We start from the raw sequence: 23629 nt of genomic DNA, 5'->3' as shown, positions 1-23629 counted from the left end.
TAGAATATATATGAGGGTTTAAAAGAGTAGAAAGGACAAAAATGCAATTTTTAAAATAGGTTAAAATTCTGCGCAGGACATGCGACGGCGGGCTTCGACGGTCCGTCAGAGGTTCGACTGTCTGTCGGTTCTAGCTGTCAGACACTGTCTAGAGGATAGGTTATGCCTCGACTGCGATGGTGAGGTGAGATGGTCCATCAGAATCCTAACGGTCCATCGGACCTCATCGTCGTAACTTTCCACGAAACTCATTCTCTGCCTCCCTGTGATGGTGGAGTGTGACGGCCGTCAGAGGTTCGACGGTCCGTCGACCCTCTTCGTCGCATTGAGTTAGTGAACGGATTTTCATCTCTCTACGACGGTGGGGTGCAATGGCCCATCGCTCTTCTGATGGTCCATCGGATCTCTCCATCACACCTGGGAGACTTCACTGCTGTCTGGAAAAGGCCGTATCTTTCTACTCCGACACCAAATTTTGACAAAAAGGGTATCGTTGGAAAGATAACTCAATTTCCTACACTATAGGAAGTCATTTTCAGGAGTATTCAACAAGATTACAACACTTAACACTTGGGAAGTCTTTTCTCAATCTTATAGGTCGAAATTACACTTTATTCGACACGTTTTAAGGCTTAAACTACGAGAAAACTTTGTAGGGTCTTACAATATCTCCCCCTTGGGATTATTCGTCCTCGAATGTCGCTAGTTGGGCTAGGAATACAGGAAAAAGAGAGTACACATAGCTGAAACAATTGCTAAACGGCTCAAGATCTTTCTAAACTCTCGAATACTCAAAAATTTCAAGAACTCACACAAGGATAGATGCATAGCTGATCTTTAGATAAGAAGGGCTGAATTAAGGAAGAATCATACCTTCGTCTTGGTCTAAACTCGCGGAAAACAGGTGCGGGTACTTGGCTCGCATGTCTGCTTTTGCCTCCCAAGTAGCATCCTCAACTGATTGGTTCCGCCATAAAACTTTGACCAAGGGAACCTCATTGTTCCTCAGTCTACGCACCTGAAAGTCTAAAATTTAATTGGGAACCTCATATAATGAAAGAGTGAACTGGATATCAACACTCTCTGAAGTATCTACCACAACAGAATCACCAATATGCTTCTTAAGCATGGAGAAATGAAAAATGGGATGAACGGCTGACAACTCTGAGGGTAACTCAACCTTATATGCTACCTTACCAACATGGATCAAGACTCTATACAGGCCAACATAACAGGGACTCAGTTTTCCTTTCTTACCAAATCTTTTCACCCCTTTCATGGGTGAAATCTTCAAGAACACCGAATCACCTACCTCAAACTCAAGATCTCTTCTCCTCACATCAGCATATGACTTTTGACGACTCTGAGATCTCTTCAAACTTTCTCTAATCAACTTAAATTTCTTCATAGCTTCAAATACTGCATCAGGCCCAATCGCGGTAGATTCACCCACTTCAAACCAACCTATGGGTAATCTACACCTCCTACCATACAAGGCCTCAAATGGTGCCATCTCAATGCTAGCATGGAAACTATTGTTATAGTCAAATTCTATCAATGGAAAATGCTCATCCCAACTACCTTTGAAATCAAGAGTACATGCCCTCAATATATTCTCTAGGGTCTGAATGGTTTTCTCAGCCTGACCATCTATCTATGGGAAAAACGTAGAACTCATAAGAACTTGGGTACCAAGACCCTGTCGAAACGCACTCTAAAACTGAGAAGTAAATTGAGTACCCCTATCCAAAATGATAGACAAGGGAACTCTATGCAGCCTGACCAACTCCTGGATATACAATCTAGCATAATCCTCCATTGTATAAGATATATGCGCAGGCAAGAAATGTTCAAACTTAGTCAGCCTATCCACAACAACCCAAATAGAGTCATGATGACGACGCGAAAGAGGAAACCCAGTCATGAAGTCCATATTCACCACCTCTTACTTCCAAGTAGGTATACCAAATTCTTGTATCATGCCACTAGGTCTTTAGTGCCCTACCTTAACCTGTTGGCATGTTGCACACCTTGCGACGAAATTGACTATATCCTTATTCATACCATTCCACCAATAGATTTCCTGCAAATCGCGGTACATCTTGGTAGTGCTGGGATAAATGGAATACCACATGCCATGTGCTTCAGCCATAATCCTCTACCTTAGATCATCAACACACGGGACACACAACCTACCTTGCAACCTCAACAGACCATCTCCCCCTCAGGAGAAAATCTCCAACTTTTGGCCTTTAACTGACCCCTTCAGCCTAACCAAACTAGGATACCTATCTTGCTTCTCCTTCACTTCCGAAACTAAAAATGATTCAAAACTACTCAGCACCAACGTACTCCCCTTCGCTGAATTAAGCAACCTAACACCCAATCTAGCCAGACAATGCATATCACAAGCTAACTCTATCTTATCTTCCTTTATATGAGCAACACTACCCATAAACAATCTGGTAAGGGCATCCGCCAATACATTGGCCTTGCCCAGGTGATACAACACACTTATATCATAGTATTTTAACAACTCCAACCACCTCCTCTACCTAAGATTCAACTTTCTCTGAGTAAACACATACTGTAGGCTCTTATGATCAGTAAACACATCAACATGGACACCATAAAGATAGTGTCTCCAAATTTTCAAAGCAAAGACCACAACAGCTAACTAAAGATCGTGGGTTGGGTAGTTCTATTCCTACGGCTTCAACTGTCTAGAGGCATAGGCTATAACCTTACCTCTTTACATCAACACACAACCTAAACCAACTCTAGAGGCATCACAATACACCACAAAGCCATCAGTACCATTAGGCAAGGTCAACACAAGGGCTGAAATGAGTTAAGTCTTCAACACCTGAAAACTCTTCTCACAGGTGTCGGACCACTAGAATTTAACTTTCTTTTGGGTCAACTGGGTCATAGAAGATTCAATGGCAGAGAAACCCTCAACAAAATAATGATAATAGCCCGCTAGATCGAAGAAACTTCTAATGTAAGATGAAGAGATAGGTCTAGGCCAATTTCTCACAGCTTCTGTCTTTTGGGATCAACTTTAATGCCTTCGACTGAAACAACATGACCTAGAAAGGCTACAAACCTTAGCCAAAATTCATACTTACTGAATTTGGTGGACAAATGGTGGTCTCTACGAGTTTGCAAGACAATTCTAAGGTGATTCGCATGGCCATTCTCATCACGAGAGTACACAAGGATATCATCAATGAAGACAATGACAAACATATCAAAATATTGCTTGAACACTTGATTCATGAGCTCTATGAAGGTTGATGGGGCATTGGTTAGCCCGAAAGACATGACTAGAAACTCAAAGTGACCATAGCGGGTTCGAAATGTTATCTTTGGAATATCACATTTCCTCACTTTAAGTTGATGATAGCCGGATCTAAGGTTTATCTTGGAGAAATAACTTGCACCTTCCAACTGATCAAACGAGTCATCAATTCTTGGAAGAGGATACTTATTATTTACTATGACCTTGTTCAGTTGATGATAGTCAATGCACATACGTAAATAACCGTCCTTCTTCCACAGGAACAAAATAGGTGCACTCCAAGGAGAAATACTGGGCCTAATGAAACCTTTATCTAAGTGATCTTTGAGTTGCTCCTTCAACTCCTTAAGCTCTGCAGGTGCCATGCGATATAGCAGAATAGAAATAGGCTGAGTGTTAGGAAGAAAGTCAATTTCAAACTCTATCTCTCTATCAGGAGGTACCCCTGGGAGATCTTCTGGAATGACATCTGGAAACTCATTAATAATATTGGCTGACTGGATAGTGGGAGTCTCAAACTTAGTGTCTTTGACTCTAACTAGGTGATAGATGTAACCTTTAGATATTAGCTTTCTGGCTTTGATATAAGAGATAAAATGGCTCTTGGGAGATACCGAACTCCTGAACCATTTAAACACTGGCTCATCAGGAAACTAAAACTTGACCACACGGGTACAACAGTCTATATATGCATAACAAGAATAAAGCCAATCTATACACAAAATAAGGTCAAAATCTACCATGTCTAACTCTATCAAATCATCAAGTATGACTCTATGTAGCACAGTAACAGGGCAATCTCTATACACTTATTTAGCAACAACTGACTCCTCGATTGGTGTAGAAACTAGGAAAGGCTCAAGAATCTTTTCAGGGCTCCTTTTGAAATTCACAGCCACAGGTCGGGTCATATAAGAGAGATTTGACCCAGGGTCCAACAACACATAAACATCAAGAAAAAAGATATGGAGCATACCAGTAACAACATTAGGGGAGTTCTCCTGCTCCCGAAGGGATAGCAAGGCATAGAATCTATTTTGGTGCTGACCATCAATAGTGCTAGAAGAAGCGCCCTGAGCAGGGTCAAGCCAAAGTACCGGAGCCGGTGTATTAACACCCTGTGTCTGAGGTCGGGCATCTCTGTTCCCCTGTCTAGAATAGGAAAATCTCTAAGCATGTGGCCCTACTTGCCACAACCAAAACAACCCCTCAGATCTTTGAAATACTCCCCAAGATAATTCCTACGACATTTAGCACAAGGAAGATAATGGGGCATGTTACCAACACTGTTCTGCGACCTAGACATGAAAGGCCTGCTCCCTTGCTCCAGCCTGCCTCTAGGCGCGGGAGCACTAGTTGATGAAGGCACTGGAATAGACGGACATCTCTGAAACTGAGGGTGGTTGACTCGATGGAACCTAGGTCGGCTAAACTCATGCCGCTCAGATCTATCCTTCTTGTTACCTCTCATTCTATCTCTCTCTAAGCTTATCCGCTTTAATCTATTAGGAATGAGTCATTAACCTATCCAGATCCATAACTCTATACAACATCACTATCTTACACTTCTTCAGCACCAACCTAGAAACACTGGTCACAAACTTACTTATACTAGCCCGAGTGTCAAAAATCATATCAGAAGCGTACTTGGCCAACTGATTGAACTTCAAGCATTACTCCTTAACAGTCATAGAGTCCTGCACCAAGTTCATGAACTCCTCAATCTTTGCCTCCCACATCTCAAGTGGAAAGAACTTGTCAAAGAATGCATCTTAGAACACTTGACAAGTCATAGGAGCGGCATTCACACCTCTACCCGTCCTCTACGACACAACCCAATTATAAGCAATGTCCTTCAGTCTGTAGGACACCAACTCAACACTTTCTTCTTATGAAACATGCATCACATCTGTGATCTTTCTCACCTCCTCTAAGTACAACTGTGGGTCCTCATCAGTCTTCGACCCATAGAACTCAGGCGGATTCATCCACATAAAGTCACAAATCCTAGATACGGCTATATCACCACCCTGCTAATTAGAAACTGGGGCCTAGTTATTAGCCTAAACATTAGCGGTGACTTCTTGGATAACGCCTGAAAGGCCACCCAAACCTCAGCATGGGACACCATCTCATTCAGAGGATCAATAGGTCGGGGTTGCTCGTCATTATTTCTGCAGACATTCTCTCTTCGGAGAGGCATTTTTATGAAAATAAAAAAGCATAAATTATTAGATGAGAGGGACAAATGCATGCACAATAGAATCTAAAAGAAGAAACAACTTTTTCCTAAAACATCTCGTAGCCTCTTGCTCATAGATGTGGCGCGCTATACACCGATGATCAAGACTCTACTCAACGCGGCTTGTCAAACTCCCTAAGATACCTTAGAAACCTTAGGCTCTGATACTAAGTTTGAAAAAACTGGAAATCACCTCCCGAGATGTCACACGGTGCTTAAGGCTACAAGTAGCCCCAAGCTAATCCTTTGACCCGGTTTCTACTAATAACACTCATCTTAAGATTACATAATTCAAACACTAGCAAAATCATATCATAAGAAAAGAAATATGGGGATAAGTACTAGGTCCAAATGACCACCATGCTAGAAATCTCAACACCACCACAATTAGATAACTTAGTTTGACGAAGCCTATACTAAATCATAAACTAGAGAGCCATTGGGATAGGTCCCCAACTAACTCGAAGTAAACTAAAAATAAAACATAGTCTCTCAAGTACTAAAAAGTCTGAATATAGGTCCTCGAACTATGAGGAATTACCATTGCGGGAATGTAGATAGATGTACTCGAAAAATCATGAACGAGGCTGGGACTGATCACCTGAACCTACATTATAAGACAATGTAGCACATATACATATATATGAATCAGCACTTGGGAATATACTGAGTATGTGGGGGTGAATGCATTTATATAAAATAGTATCAACCTTCTTCAATCAAATCATGAATGCAATATGGGACGACTCACATGGCTTGGACAAGTATAAAATCTAAAGTTAATAAATCATGTAGGATGGAGCATGTAACACAAATCTCGTGAGACATTGTTCTTTAACCTTGAAATCAAAAATCTTCTCTTATTCTCAATACTCAAAGTCTAAAGGGACTCTAAAAAATACTTTTAACTTATTCATATGTCTCATGGAGAGTAAAACTTCTTTTATGCTCAAGACCTCATAACTCTTTGAACTCAAATACTTGGAATACGGAATCATATAATTTTGAAACATACTTGAAGACATTTCATTAACTTTAGAAAAATATCTCATTTCAAGATTTAGGGAAATCATTCTATCTTAATAGAAAGATACTCTAGTTTAGATAAATATTTTAGTTAGGGAACAATTTTGCAATCTTACCATTAGGAAAATAGCTCATAGGAAGGGAAAATACTTTAGTTTTAAAGGAAGTAAGTGATCTCGAAGCTTAAATGTCAAAGGAGGTTCTCTTAACCGACATAAACCAAGTGAGCTACATGGAGTCCAACATTTTTTCCTCCTAAGAAAGAGACCCCACATTGGGGAGGAGCGTCATACTCTTTGCCAGGGTGTATAACCTAGGTTCAGTGATCACTAAGCAAAACTCAGCCTCCATCCCAATATCAACTCGACCTTAGGCCCAATAATGAACTCGGCCTCAAGCCCAACCTACGGTGGCATATAGTTTTGGGGTAAGAAATCATAGTAACTTACCCGCTCGGTGCTAAATACTACTCCCTTTAGATTATCTGCGCTCATCTCATAAAAATCTACTTTTAAAATAATTTCATGGTTTAGTAAGAACCCAATAATCAAATTGGTAATCTCAAGTAGAGAAGTTGATTTCAAAGCTCTGTGACCATTAGGTCAAATTATTTCTCAATAATATCAAAATATTCAAATCATGGGTACCTATAGCACAAGAGTTCATGAAATTGCCAGTCTCAAGTAGGGCTTACTAACCCATAATTCAATCTCAAGTTAAAACTCATCAAAAGCATAATAGATAGCATATGGATTTATAACTCATGTAGAAATCTAGAAGTTACAGCAATTTAACTCAAAATCTAAATATGATTCAAATGAGGTCCGAAAAATCCAAAACTCACCCAGAGTGACCTATTGACACACCTGATCATGATTCAATCCAAGCATCGACATTTTAAGGTCATAGGGGTTGTAAAATAGGATCGGCAACTTATGAAGGATAAAATAAATTCTTTGTATTGACACTTAGCTGAAATTTCTAAGTCTGGATCCTCTTTTCAAGCTTTAACGGACTGAGTTAAGCTTAGGATTTTGTGGGGTTTGACAACACTTCACTATTTCTTCAAGAACATGTTCAACAATGGTGGCCTACTCTAATACCCTTATAAACATATGAAATGATCCAGCTCCAACTTAAATATCACTAGATGAAATAAATCTAGTGTAGAAGCAACAACAAGGATTCAAAAAAACACAAAAATATTTGGGTTTGTTTAATCAAAATGTTTTTTAAATTTTTTCAAGATATCTAACCCAATATTGAATTCATAGGAACGAATCCAAGCTCGACTATGATACCAAATGTTACAGGACAAACTACAGAAACTAAGATTGACGATGAAAAGTAAAGATAGAATTTAAGATAAAGTTTAAGAAGACACAAGTATAAGAAATAATCGAGAACAATAGATATTTTAAATCCTAATCCCCTTGACTATAAACCTAATCTCGCACCAAACTTCTACAGTGATCAAGAGGGATTGAACGCCTCAAATCCACACGTTTCTAAGCCAAATATTCAACATAAGCTACCAAGTACCAACTCTCTCTCTCAAAGGAGAATGACATCAATATTTAAGAAAAATTAACCTAAGAGATGTAAGGTGTTGGGTATTTATACTCAAGTCTTTTTATGATATATTTGAACCCAAAAGTGACTCATTTGTAACAAAAAACATAAACCAACCCACCTAGAGAAGATGGGCACATCTTGGGCGCATCTCAAGTGCAAGTGCTACTGTTTTGACCTTCTCAAGTATGTTAGGAGCGGGTTTGGTGAAAGTTGTAGGCAGATTAGGCGTAGGTCCCTTCCAAGGGATTTTTTAACCCCGTCTCGCACTTCTTTGACCCCTCCAAGGACCCTTGATCCATTATAGATGCAACCACCATCACATAACACCCTTTTGATGGTGATATGATGTCTTCAAAAACCTTTTGTTTCATGAAAACTCCTTGGAGTTCTTGAAGTTCCCAAGCTTGGCTTCTGGTGAAGGGTCTTGAGCTCACCCAGATTATATCATTTCTTCCATTTTATGTATAGAACAAGTACATTTTTCCCCTATAACCTCAAAATATTAATGCTTTTCATACTTATTCGTCTCTCAACTTCTATTTTTTCTTCTTCTTCTTCTTCTTTTTTCTTATTTTAATTTTTTCTTTTTCTTTTTTTTAAATTATTTTAATTTATTTTTTTCAACCTTTATTTTTTATTTTTTATTTTTTCCTTTTGTTATTTTTCTCCAACATTATTTATTTTTCATTTCTCATTCTATCTTTTTTTTTCATTTTCTCAAACTTTATTTTTATTTTTTTCTTCTTATTTTTGTTTTTTTCAACCTATGTTTTTCTTAGCCTTTATTTTTTTCTCTTATTTTCTTTGTTTCTCAATCTTTATTTTTTTTGTTTTCTTCTTTTTTTTCTTTTTGCTCAACTCCGATTGTTCTTTTCTAATAAACAGAAAGTTGGATGATTTACAAAGAGGATCTTTTTTCTTTGACATCAAAGTGAACATAAGGGCATGAGTTATTATTTGAAAGTTCTTGGGTTAAGTCTTGCCTCTAAGACAAGAGTTATAGAACATTTCATAAATTTAGACACAATATGGTAGTGTCAACTCTCGCTTATAAAACATAACTTGTTATTTGAAGAGTTACAGAGGATCTCATAAATCAAGACACAATATGGTAGTGTCACCTTTTCCCCATATGGTGTAACTTGTTGATTAAACTCCTTGGGCCAAGTCTTGACTCTAAGAAAAAATTTATGGAGTATCTCATAAATCAAGACATAATGTAGTAGTGTCAACTCTTGCCCATCGGATGCAATATCTTGTTTGAAAGTTTATTTGCTAATTCTTGCCTCTAAGGTAAGCTGTAGGATATTTCAAAAATCAAGACATAATGTGAGAGTGTCAACTCTTGACCATGAGGTATAATTTATTGACAAGGTAAGTCTTGCCTCTAAGAAAAAGTTATAGAATATCTCATAAATCAAGACATAATCTGGTAGTGTCAACCCTTGATCATGGGTAATAACTTGTTGTTTAAAATTCCTTGAGCTAAGTCTTTCATTAATATGGTAGTGTCAACTCTTTCTCATAGGGTGTAACTTGTTGTTTACAACTCTTTGGGCTAAGTCTTGCCTCTAAGGCAAGAGTTATAGAGCATCTCATAAATCAAGAAACGATGTGGTAGTGCCAAATCTTGCTCGTAGAGTGCAATATCTTATTTGAAAGCCTATATGCTAATTCTTTCCTCTAAGGCAAGCTGTAGAATATTTCATAAATCAAGACATAATGTGACAGTGTCAACTCTTTCCCGTGGGGTATAACTTGTTGGCAGGGTATGTCTTGCCTCTAAGAAAAAGTTATAGAACATCTCATAAATCAAGACATAATCTGGTAGTGTCAACCCTTGCTCATGGGTCATAAATTATTGTTTGAAATTCCTTGGGATAAGTCTTGACTTTAAGGAAAGAGATATAGAGTATCTCATAAATTAAGACACGATATAGTAGTGTCAACTCTTATCCATGGGGCATAATTTATTATTTTAAATTCTTTGGACTAAGTCTTGCCTCTATGGTAAGAGTTATAGACATCTCATAAATTAAAACGCAATGTGGTAGTGTCAACTCTTGGTCATAGGGCATAACTTGTTGTTTGAAGGTCCTTGGGATAAATCGTGTCTCTAAGGCAAGAGTTATAGAGCATCTCAAAAATCAAGACATAATGTTGTGGTGTCAGTTCTTGCCCATGTGGCGTAACTTATTATTTGAAATTGTTTGGTCTTAGTCTTGTCTCTATGTATAAGAGTTATAAAACATCTCATAAATTGATACATAATATGGTAGTGTCAACTCTTGTCCATGAGACATAACTTGTTGTTTGATGATTCTTGGGCTATATCTTGCCTATAAGTCAAGAGTTATAGAGAATTTCATAAATCAAAATACAATGTGGTAGTACCAATGCTTTCCTACGGTGCGTAAGTTGTTGTTTGAAAGTCCTTAGGTTAAATCTTGCCTTTAAGGCAATAGTTATAAAACATCTCATAAATCAAAGTGGAATGTGGTAGTGTCAACTCTTGTCCATGGGACGTAATGAGTTGTTTAAAAGTCCTTGGCTGAGTCATACCTCTAAGGCAAGATTTATAGAACATCTGATAAATCAACAAACACAATATGGTAATGTCAATTTTTTCTCATGGACGTAACTTGTTCTTTGGAAGGAGTTGAAGAAAAGAAAAATATAATAAGGGTTGAGGAAAAATAAAAAATGAAAAAAATAAAAGAAGAAAAAAGAAAAAAATAGAAGTTGGGAGGAGAAAAGGATATACTAAAGAAAAAAAATAGGTTGAGAAAAAAATGAAGAAAAAAGACAAAATAAAATATAAAGACTGAGAAAAAAATTTAAAAGAAAAAAATGAGAAATGAGAAAATAAAAATCAAAAAAGAAGTTGAGAGGAGAAAGGAAAAAAACGTAAAGATTGAGAAAAACTAAAAAAGAAAAAGAAAAAGAGAATAGAAACAATAAAAATCAAAGTAAAATAAAAAAAAAAAAGAGAAAAAAACTAAAAGTTGAAAGATAAATAAGCATTGAGAGTTCTTTAAAGTTATTTGATGTAAATAGGTAAAATTCCAATACATAATAAACAAGTAAGATTAGTTTTGTAGAACTTTTCTTATTGGGGAAAAAAAAGGTCACCCACTATGGGGATATTTATGTAGTTTACCTATTATTTTACCCAATAAATGAGAAAAAATCAAAACCAAAAACCAATAATTCAATAAAAAAAATTAAAATCATTAAAATATCTTTAATCAATAACCTAATAACAATAAATCAATAGCATTTTTATTAGTTTGATTTATTGGTCGGTTCAATTTTTACATACCCCTAATTAAAGTGAATTATGTATGCAATATAGGTGTATAGAAAAGTATTAAAGTTTATAATACTTGTTTTGGTAAGAGAATGCTCTATATATTAAAAACAAATTATGCATGCAATAGATTTTGAATATTTTTTTCAACGCTCTTTAGCCTACTCTGAAACCCTAACCCTAGATCACTGATTTGCCTATGGCCACCCTGGTTGCTGGGCAACCTCCACCGGAGGTTGCTCAACATTCCATTCCTGAGTCCTAACAAAGGGTGAGAATGAACTATGTTGTTACTCTTAAACCAACAGTGCCAAAATCTATACCATTAAAGCCTATTACATATTTGCATAGAGAGCCAAGGGTGGTATGGGAAAAAGAGGAGATTTCACAGATGATTGTGAATGATAAATTGGAGTTTGGGGTGATTGAAGAGTTTTCTTATGAATGGCCAGAAATCCAAGATTTAATAAATCTTATTCCAAAACAATGTGAATTAAAAGGAGATATGAATATTGGGGTACTTAGTAATCGATATGTGTTGATTAAGGCTTCAAGGATTGAGGATTATGTGCACTTGTTGTCAAAATCAATTTTTTATATTTCAGATAAAAATTAGAATTATCCAATGAGTACATTGAAGTGGGATCCATTATTTGACCTTAATGAAGAAACATCGATAGCAATTGCATGGATATCTGCCGGTATAGCTGCTGGCGGTGTATCTCATGAAAAACAGGTGTTACAATCTTGTCCCAATCCCCCCTTTTCACCTATTTGTACTAATGATGAATGTGATAATGGTATAGAAGGGGTTGAGGGAGGTTTTATAGGTTTGCAGGAAACAAATGGAGGGAACAAACACCTATTGCTTGATGATGTGGGTATTGGTAATGATTCCATGGATTGTGAGAATGATGATAATTCAGTTGCACCTGCTAATTTGGTTAGTCCTTATACTAACCATTTAAGTACCAAAAAGAATGTGGTTATGGCAAGAAAGCACAGTAAAATGGAAAAGGAGGAGTTAAAAATGAATTATAGGGATAGGAAAAGAGATAAGCAGCACAAGGGTCAAAAAAGGTTTGATCTTGTTGTAAAACAACTAGATGAATATTTCCCCCTCCCCCCTTCTAAAGAAAGATAAAAAGCCTACCAGTTCAAAGGATTTGTGTACAGAGAATAAGGTTGCTTCCCCTCTTGAGGAAGATGAATATAGGTTCATTCACTCAGCGGATGAAGTAGATTATGACAACCAATCAATTGCAGAAGAAGAAGAGGAAGTGGTATGTCAAGAACTTATAAAAGCCTTTGGTCCTTCAGGTAAGAGGTAAGAGGGAAGAGAAAAAAGAATGCTAACAGGTTGCAGCAAAATAGGGTTTATCTCCAAGAAGCTTTCAACAGAAAAGTCCTTTCTCTAAAGCAGGACCCAGTTCATCAACCAATAGACCACTTACAAGGTCACAAAGCAGGAACTTTTGAGATCATGTGGGGTACTTATCTTCATCAGCTATATAGAATTTTCTTTTGTATGTCTCTTCTGTTGGGATATGGTGCTAATTACTATATCTTAATAGAAGAGTTCTTTTTGTATGAGCCAAACCATAGATGGCATAGCCTAGTTATTAGGTTATCTTACCTTCATGGAATTAAGTTACTAGGTCTTATGTTAGTTAAGCTTAATTCCATCATTATGTTATCTTGTTATGGGAGGTATTGGCCTAGTCCCCCTCTTTGTACTTTCTTTCTTGTTAAAATAAAAAGCTTGGGGGTGTTTCTCAATCCCTTGCCCACCATGGGTCTCTTAAATTAAAAAAAATTACATGGATATCACTTCCAACACTCCCACCAAATTTTTTTGGTAAGGAGACTATTTTTTCAATTACAGCTGCAGTAGGAAAACCTTTGCGAGTTAACATGGCTACAACTAATAAGACAAGATCAAGTTGTTCACCTATGAAAGTGGAAGTTGATTTACTAGGATACTTTCCACAAAGAATCAACATTGGAGTGAGGAAGAAATTTGTGGAAATTATAGCAAAGTGGATTACTATCAAATATGATTATCTTCCAAAGTACTGGAAGAATTGTAAATTACAAAGGCATAATGAAAAAGAATGTTCTGTCTTGGATACAGAATTGTATCCTAAGGAAGATAAGGAAGTTAAGACAACAGAACAAGTTGAATAAAAGAGGAAGGAGGATCGGAGAAGAGAAAAAGAGATAGAAGACAAAGGAAAAGCCCATAATTTCAAGAACAAAGATAGAGAAATGCAGCTAAAAGAGGACGATTCCCAAATAGAGGAGGATATATTCAAAGATGGAACCAGAGGGACAAGCAAAAGAATAAACAAGTAGAAATAAGAAATAAATTTGATTCATTAGATATTGAGGATGATACACTTGAAAGGGGTGAAATTAGGGAAGGAAGTAAAGACAAGGCTGAGGCGGTGAGGCAACAAGAGAAACATTTAGTCAAAGAAAAAGGCAACATGAATGGGGAAGAGAATAAAAGCAAGGAAGACAAAAGTGAACTTAACAAGGTCAACCGGAATGAAGCTAACAAAGAAAGTGTAGTCAATATGATGAAGGAAAGAGAAGTTGAGCAAAAAGATAGTTGTTCCAAAACTACAACAAGAAGATCTGAACAGCAAAAGAACATAAGTGAGGAGGTAGTATCAATAGCAGACAAGCAAAAGTCACCACAATTAAAAAATAAAGAGAGAATTAAACCACTAGATCCTACTAGATCATAAAAGAAAGAGGATAAGAAAAAAGAGTATTAGTCGAAGGTAGGGGAAATAGAAGACATAATACAATATGATAATGGGGCAGAGTCTGAAGAAGAAGAAGACGATATTCAAGAAAACATACATGAAGTAAGTAAGAAAGGGGATTTATCTCCAAGACACATAAAAGAACTACAAAAGGAGAGGAAGGAAATAAGCAATGAGTAGGTAAAGCTAAGACAAACAAGGAGTAGTTTTGTTACAGCCATCAATAGTACATGATGTTGTACAAAATATTATTTTGGAATATAAGATCAATTAATACTCAAGACTCTTTTGAAAAATTAATTGATCTTAGAAAGAAAAATCATTACTCATATATTTCCCTTTTCGAACCTTTCTAAGGGCCTCAAGAAGTAGAAAGTTACAAAAGAAGACTGGGATTAGAACATGCATATGTAAATAGATCAGCAAAGATATGGGTGTTTTGAAATGCAGATTGGGATGGAGAAGTTAAATCAGACACTTATCAGTGAGTTACAATAAAGTTTACGCATATAACTTATGGAAAGGAGATGTATATTACTGTAGTTTACGCAAGATGCAGTGCTATAGAAAAGCTGGAGTTATGGGAAGATATGGGAGATATTGCGGAAGAAATAGACAAGCCTTGAATCATGGGAGGTGATTTCAATATCATAATAAATGATTCAGAAAAGTTAAAAGGATTTCTAGTTACTCAAAATGAGACAATGGACTTTGTACAGTATATTAATGTGTGTGCATTAAATGAAATCAAGTTTACTGGGAGCTTATACATATGGTGGAATGGCAGAATTGAGGAGGCATGCATTTTTAAAAGGTTGGATCAAGGTTTTGGAAATCAGGATCTTATAAATGAATTTGTAACTTCAGAAGTACACTACTGACATGACCCTAATGAGGTCCTAGTCGTAATGGTCATCTCAAGTCCAACAAGAATCGGGAACCACCCCTGATACCCAACCCAACCTCTTAACACATAACCTAAGTTGGATGAATTTTGAATGTATAACAAGATAGAGTTATGTATCATTCAAGACTCTTGGATGGGTCCACAACCATGACCAACCCAAATGAATCAAACCATCCTATACTGAACCAACAACCTTAACGTAAACCAATCCATAACCATTACATAGTTTAATAATATAGAAAAATCACAAATCAAAATAAAGTCAAGTGGTATCAGCCATAATACCAATACCAAGGATGAAACCAGTGCCGACACCACCCATACCAACCTATAGTAGCCTCGCAAAGCTTTTATCCAAAAGTAAAATATAATCCGGTCGGGACATGCCCCCGACAATAACAAAAACCAAAGTCTAATAAATCTTCAAAGTATAATGATAAAATCATAACATGAAATAGAGCCTTTCAGAGTATGGAAGATCACCACTTCAATCCAACTCTATGTTTTCCCTAAATTTGATCACTGAACATAAGAACTAGTATGGTTAGTTCCTGCATCGCGTAGGGATACAGCATTCGAAGATGGATTAACGGGTGAACGCTAGCATGGACTCAGGATAAGGATAAAATAGTGTCAATATTTAAAACCAAGTCATTAACTATATGTATTCACATCTATACATATATATATAATTCATGCCGAGAAAGGGAACTGGGTTTACCCTTAAATGGGCCCTAGTGCGTGTAGCCGCACATACCAAAGATATCACACAAAAAAGGGATTCTCGTGTACCCTTCATCCTCCATGATATATATATACAAGTTTAACTTAGGGGATTCCTGTGTACCCAACAAATACATGGTTTCCATGACCAATCTTCATGTCGACAAATATAAGTTTTTAATGTCCGTCCATTGGACTCACACCTTCACGGTTAGCTATCAAAATCCACCATTACTACCCAATTAAAACCATTAGCACATAGCCAAACCACCAATTCCATATATTATTTAACATGGCTATAAGAAGTGGTATCATTATACCAACTATAGCTTGCAATCAATGTCCTTAGCCAATCACCTAAGGGATTCCCATGTACCCCGTAGGTTCTATTATTAGATTCATTTAAGGGATTTTCATGTACCCCACAAGGTTTTTTTAATCAAATTCATGGCCACCAAGGCCTTAAAATTTAGCCATTAAAATCATTTAAACAATTTAGGTTCCATTACCATATTATACCATGCAAAGTTTTCAAAGAAAGTTTAACTATGTAATAAAAGCATTCTCATAGGCACTTTATCAAACATGTTGAGGGCATATAGTTTTCAAAACCAAAACCAAGTACCAATTGACCATTTTCATACACCCACGTTTTCAAACCACCGTTATAATATGAAAATCATAAGTAAAAACATGGGAAAACATAAATCAACCATTGACAACCAAAACCTCCAACACATAATTCAAAATCCAAAACCATATCATAATTAAGCCACAAAAAACATTCATAAAATATGCCTTTAGTTGAAATAACAATGATGAAGGAGTAACATGCCTTAGATTACGAAGAAGATGGAGAGAAATCTCCTCTTTAGAGCCTTAATTGGCTACCTTGAAGGAAACCCTAGGCTTTGCTTAACCCAAGAGCTTGGGAGAGTTTCTAAGTATTTAAGATTAAAATAATAGGGTAAATGATGTCCCAATAGTGTTTTAGGTCGCGGGGTCATAAGGGGTTACGAGGAAAAATGTCTAGAATACCCCTAACTTAAACTATAAATATCCTTATAGAAAGGTACGACTCCCCCTTGAATCGTACCCACATCATATAAGAGGTACCCATCACTCGTACCCTTGATAGGATGTTGTACATCACACAGTGTCCTCCATACAACTCCCCTTTTCCCAGTCGTACCATGATCATACAATCCGTATCATCACCCCGTACCCTAGGCAGAAATATTTAGGCTGGACACTGGACAACATACGATTTAGATCATAACACTTGTACCCTATCCTTATGGCTCTTAGTGAGCTACTCGTACTCAAAGGCAATTCAAATCATTAAGTTTTTAATTAAGTGAACGATCAACCAACCAACTCGTCACCAACCATACGACCCGTACCACCAAACTAGAAACCCAACCACCAAACACCGGTTAGCATATAAATTGGGTCACATGATTCATATCCTCACCATAAGACTCGCATGGCGAGTCATATAATCAACAAAGACTCAAATCCCTAGAAATTTTCCAAGGATCAAAACCTAGGGTATTTTAAGTACCTGATTCGATAAAGATCAAATCATGCTCCTTTACAACTAACATGTTCTGTTAATCAAGAGCCAGTTGTAAGAAATTTTTGATTTCCCAATTTCTAGATCAAGCATAAGGACGTTAAAATAATAGCTGGAGAAAATTCAAAAAATAGAACAAGGAGAGAGTGGAGGAACTCCATTTTAAATATTGTATAGCAAAATAAAAAAGATAAGGCAAGCTTTGGGGAAGTAGAGTAGAGAGGCATTTGGAGATATCTTTCAAAAGATATCTACACAGGAAGAATTAGTGATGATGAAAGAAGTGCAATTGGATATCAATCTAACTAAAGAGAACATGGTAGATTTAATCAAAGCTAAAGCGAATTAATTAAGATGCAAAGGGTAGAACAAGACTTCTGGCAACAAAAAGAGTATGTAGTGGTTTGCTGAAGGGGATAAAAACACTAAGTTCTTCCATGCTTATGTGAAAGAAAGGAGAAGAAGGTTGAAAATTCAAAAAATAAAAAATGAGCAGTGATGGATGTTGGAAATAACAGATAAAATAGGAGTAAAAGCTAAAACAGTATTTCAAAAGCAATTTACAGAAGAAAGTAATAAAGAATATTATTCTATGCTACAGGTGATTCCAAAGATAATTACCCAGGATAAAAAATGATAGAGACTCCTACCAAGAAAGAGGTTAAGAAAGCAGTTTTTAGGTTGAATAAAGACAGTGCTAGTGGACCAGATGAGTTTTTTGGTGATTTTTTTAGTACTGTTGGGATATTATTAGGGAGGATGCATTTATGGTTGTTATGGCCTTTTTCTGTAGAAGTGAATTGCCCAGATATATGACTCATACAAACTTTGTATTGCTTCTTAAAAAAGAGCAGGTTACTAGGTTTAATAACTTGAGACCTATAAGCCTTAGTACATATGTGAACAAGGTTATATACAAGGTGACTCATTTTAGGATTGTAAAGGTTCTACCATATATCATATCAAGAAACTAGTCAGGATTTATGAAGGGTAGAGTGTTGTTGAGAATGTGTTACTGCATAAAAAATTATAAGAGAAATTAATAAGAGGAACAAGTTTCTGGATGTAGTTGTTAAGCTGGATATGAAAATAGCCTATGATAGAGTATCATGGATATATTGGACTATGGTGATGAGAAAATTTGGCTTTCATAAGAGAATCATTAACATGATATGGAGGTTAGTTTCAAGTAATTGGTACTCATTTTGATTAATGAAAATTATTATGACTTTTTTAAAATTATCAAGGGGCTTAAAGAAAGGTGATCCACTTTCTCTAGCTCTTTTCATCATAGAAGTTGAAGTATTGGCAAGAGGGCTCAACAAGTTATGGGAAAATAAGGAATTCATAGGATATGATATGCCGGAATGGAGTGAGAGAATAAATCATTTATCATATGCTGATGATATAATTTTATTCTGGTCAGGGCATAAAGGGTCAGTTAAAAAGATGATGACAGTGCTTAGACAGTATGAGGATGTATTAGGTCAGTTGATTAACCCAGATAAGAGTTTGATATACTTACATAAAAAGGTGCCTATAAGTATTTGTCACAAAATAAAAAGATGGACTGGCATAAAACAAGGTAAATTTCCTTTCACATACTTGGGGTATTCTATATTTTATGGGAGGAAGAAAAATATGCATTTTGAGTGCGAGTGAAGAAGTTCATGAGTAAAATTATATAATGACAGAATAAGTTGCTAACTTTTGGTGGAAGGCATACTTTGATTAAACATGTTCTGCAGTCCTTACCAATATATCTTATGTATTCTATAAACCCTCCAAAAGGAGTTATAAATCAAATTCATAAGATTATGGTAAGATTTTTTTGGGGAAGTACAGGTGCTCTTAAAGTAAAACACTGGGTAGCCTGGGAAACTCTATGTCTTCCAATAAAAGAAGGGAAATTAGACTTCAGGTCTTTACATCATGTCGGTGAGGTGTTATTTGCTAAATTTTGATGGAATTTTAGAACTTCTACTAACTCTTTGTAGAGCAATTTCATGTGGACTAAATATTACAAGAAGTGGCATCCGATAATGGCTCAAGGTTTTGGTGCTTTACATGTATGGAGAAAATTGAATAAAATAATAGAGGAGGTGGAGCATAATATTTGGTGGCAGACTAAAGGAGGAAACTCTAGATTTTGATTTGATAATTAGACTAAACAAGGTGCCTTGTATTATGTTGAGATGGATAAGAATGGAGAAGAGGAGCTAGAGGTCAAGGATTTTATTGTCGATGGTAGATGAAATACAGAGAAACTTCTTGGAGTTATTTCAGAGAAAATGGTGGAACATATAAAGGTGACAGTCAACCCAAGAATCATTGAAAGAGAAAAAAAAAAGCCATGGTGGATGGGTAATTTAAGTGAAAAATTCTCAGTACAGTCAGCTTAGAACATGATCAAAAATAAAAAAGAAGAGTAGGAAGGGTATGATAAGATATAGGGAAAAGGATTCCATTCACTATTAATTTATTTTTTTGGAAAGTTTGGAAAGACAATGTTGCTACAGATGATAGCTTGAAGAGAATGAGAATTCCAATTATCTCAATATGTTGGTGTTGTGCAGATGGAACGAAGGAGATCATGAATCATACTTTTTTAATAGATAGAAGTTTTTTGCTTATTTTATAGGTATAAAGGTGGAGGGACTATGTTTACATCAAGCAATTATGAGATGGTGGTAGAAAGAGAGAAGCAGCAAGCTAAGAATGATATATAATAAAGTGACTATATTAATTATATTGGATTTATGAAAGAGAAGAAATGGCATCAGACATAGAAAAGGATTTGAGTTCATTCAAATGGTGCAGCATGTCTAATGAAAATCGATCAAATGGTCCAATTGTTGTATCCAAGAATCAGAAGAACTGGCAGAGAATGGAAGGACGTAATAAAGGATATTGGCATTCACAAGAATAAGATAAATCATCATTTAGTAACTTGGAAGCCCTTAGAAAAAATAAATCAAGTACAATACTGATAGAATAAGTAAAGGAAATTTGGGTTTAATATCTTATGGATTTGTCCTAAGAAATCACAATGGGGATTTGGAGTATGTAGAAGGGGGACAAATTGATAACACAACTAATATTAAAGCAGAAGCGAGAGCAAGTCAGTAGACACTATTACTTAGTCAGAGCAAAGGGATACGAGGGTGTATAATTGAAATTGATTCCTTAGCTATGGTCAAGATTATTACAGAAGTATGGAAGGTGCCTTGGGAAATAGTTGAAATAGTTGAAAACATCAAGGAAAACATGCAACTACAAGGGGCAAAAATTCAGCATATTTTTAGGAAAGGGAATCAGTTATCAGATTTTATAGCAAGCCAAGCAATCATTCATCAAGGAATCACATGCAACGATTTCAATGAAGTTCCAGCACAAGGTAGAAAGATTATTAACATAAATAAAGCACAAATCCCATTCATGAGAATCAAAACAAAGAAAATCATCAGACAATAAGCATGCATTCATAGAGAAGAATAGTAAAGAGCAGTGGAAGTAGCAGCATGAATATTTACATTATTTGCCCATTACATAGGGTCTATGAAACTACTAAGCTAGATAGGCTAAACTATGTTAGAACACAAAAATATTCATCAAAAGTAAAGAAGTTCAATGTCAGATCTAACATGGGAGAACAGAGGTCGACCATAGTCTAACATCTACATCATCGAATAGATTTGAAACAACACAAATGTTTGTATCTTAGAATCAGATCACTTTAGAAACCAAAAGGAAATAGAGGAAGAAGCTTATAGTGAGGGGAGTTGCAAACTCCAGATGGGTACATCCTTTTATCCCAAAAGGAAATGAAACAACTCCAAACACCTAAAAAAGATGACACAAGTAAGAAACAGTGAAAGCTAAAAATGGAGGAGAATAAAGATGAATGGTCTGGAACTTGCATAGATGAAAGCTCTTATGCGAGCAACACATCACCAACATCCTTAAGAACTCGATTCAACACCCAAAGGAGAAGAAGGCAGAAATGGAGATTGAAGAAGGAACCGGCTGGAAGCATCACAAAGGAAGTCCAAGAGACTTTTTTGAAAACTTGAAGCAAAGAATAGAGAGGAAGACATAGAAATAGATGGCCGGATATTTTTTGTATTGGGATAACCCGTAGATGTGTAAAGCCATCACTTTGTTGGATTATTTTGGTCTATGACCGATTGTTGATTATTAATAAAAAGGGCCTTCACAGGCCACCAAAAATTCATCTAAAAAAATTTATGCATGCAATATAGATATATTACACAATGTACTAAAGTGAATTAAGCATACAATATAGATGTGTTTGTTTAAATGTATTTTGCTTGTTTTGAGAAAAATCTATGCTATGTATTAAAAGTGAATTATGTACGTATTACAATTATATAGCTATAAATAGTAAATATTTTTAAAATTTAATAGATGCGTAATTTGCTAATAAATGAGCGAATTAATGACCAACTCAAACTTAAATGGATTGACGAATTATATTTTCAAGGATAATTTTATCACATCTATCAAAATCAATCATCTTAAACAATAATCAAACAGGGGCAGATTTAGGGGGTTATGTGGGGATTCCCGAAAATTCAATAACTTTCGTGCGGATTTTATATTTATATTAAGAGATCTAGTAAATATATTAAATTTATAAATTGAAAAACCTAAATTGAAGTATGCTATTGTTCAGTGGCAAAAAAGGTGCCTATTAAAGCATTATTTCCCTCTTTATTGTGGGTTCTAACCCCATTAGTCTCTTTTTCTTGAATTTTTATTTTTCCCAAATAACCTACAAACCTAAAATTCTAAATCCGCCTCTCAAATCAAAAGACAAGATTTATTATATGAAAAAGGTACAAATATATCTCTGAACTTTAATAAATGGTACAAATATACCCTCCGTCATACTTTGGGTACAAATATACCCTTGTCGTCAATGAAAAGCTACAAATATAGCCTCGAACTTTAATAAATGCTACAAATATATCCTCCACCATATTTTGGATACAAATATACCCTTGTTGTTAATGAAAAAGTACAAATATATCTTTCTCATTAACTGCGGGACACGTGTCAGCGTTGTATTGGTTGACTCTTTTTAATTTATTTTATCTATGAATAATTTAATCCATCCTAAATTATAACTCATACCCGATCCAAATAACCTGACCCAGCCTATGATACAATAAAGACTTTGGTTTGGCCGAGGCATGTCCAAACTTTGCAAGTTTTTCTCATGTTTCTGTTCATAAAATACTGTCTTCTTGTTCACTCTTTGAAGTTGGTGAACATTGATGTAACAATGAATTTTAAAGCAGGTAACAACAACCATGAATCAGAAATAATTTATGATTCATCGACGCTCTTGAATCAGAAAAACAAACAACTATCGTTTATGAGGAACATTAAACAACATCAGAACATTAAACAACATCACAATATTAGACAAATCTCTACTCGATTCTAGGTGGTAGATGGATCGGAACATGAATCGAACCGACATATTTGTTAGAATTTTTTGGGTTAGTGAGAGAGTGTGAGTGTGAGAGAGTGGAAGAAAGAAACACGCGTGAATAGAGACACTTGATATGTCTCTTGAAGCTTCTCTATTACACAGGTCCGATCGGGTTATTTGATCGGGTATGAGTTATAATTTAAGATAGATTAAATTATTCACAGATAAAATAAATTAAAAAGGATCAATCAATACGATGTTGACACGTGCTCCGTCGTTAATGAGAAGGGTATATTTGTACCTTTTCAACGGCAAGGGTATATTTGTACCCAAATTATGACGGAGGATACATTTGTATCATGATGGAGGGTATATTTGTACCATTTATTAAAATTCGAGGGTATATTTTTACCTTTTTATTAACGGCAAGATATATTTGTACCTAAAATCTAATGAAAGATATATTTATAACATTTATTAAAGTTTGAGGATATATTTATATCTTATGCTTAATTCTCAAAAGGCATTTAACAAATAGAGGCAACTTAATTATTAAATTATACTTCACCTCATATATTTATTTTTCTTAGTAGACCTAAAAAGAACTAAATGACAACGCTAAAATGGGACGTAAGGAGTAAAATGTTATTGGATTGGAGTGAGTAACTTGCAACTATAAATGATAGGCTTAAATAGTTCAATAATACAATTGGTGTTCTCAATCATCTTAA

The sequence above is a fragment of the Capsicum annuum genome, chromosome 1 (assembly GCF_002878395.1).
Source record: "Capsicum annuum cultivar UCD-10X-F1 chromosome 1, UCD10Xv1.1, whole genome shotgun sequence".
Lineage (NCBI taxonomy): Eukaryota > Viridiplantae > Streptophyta > Magnoliopsida > Solanales > Solanaceae > Capsicum > Capsicum annuum.
The sequence above is the reverse complement of the archived record's forward strand: the minus strand, read 5'-3'. Positions refer to the sequence as shown.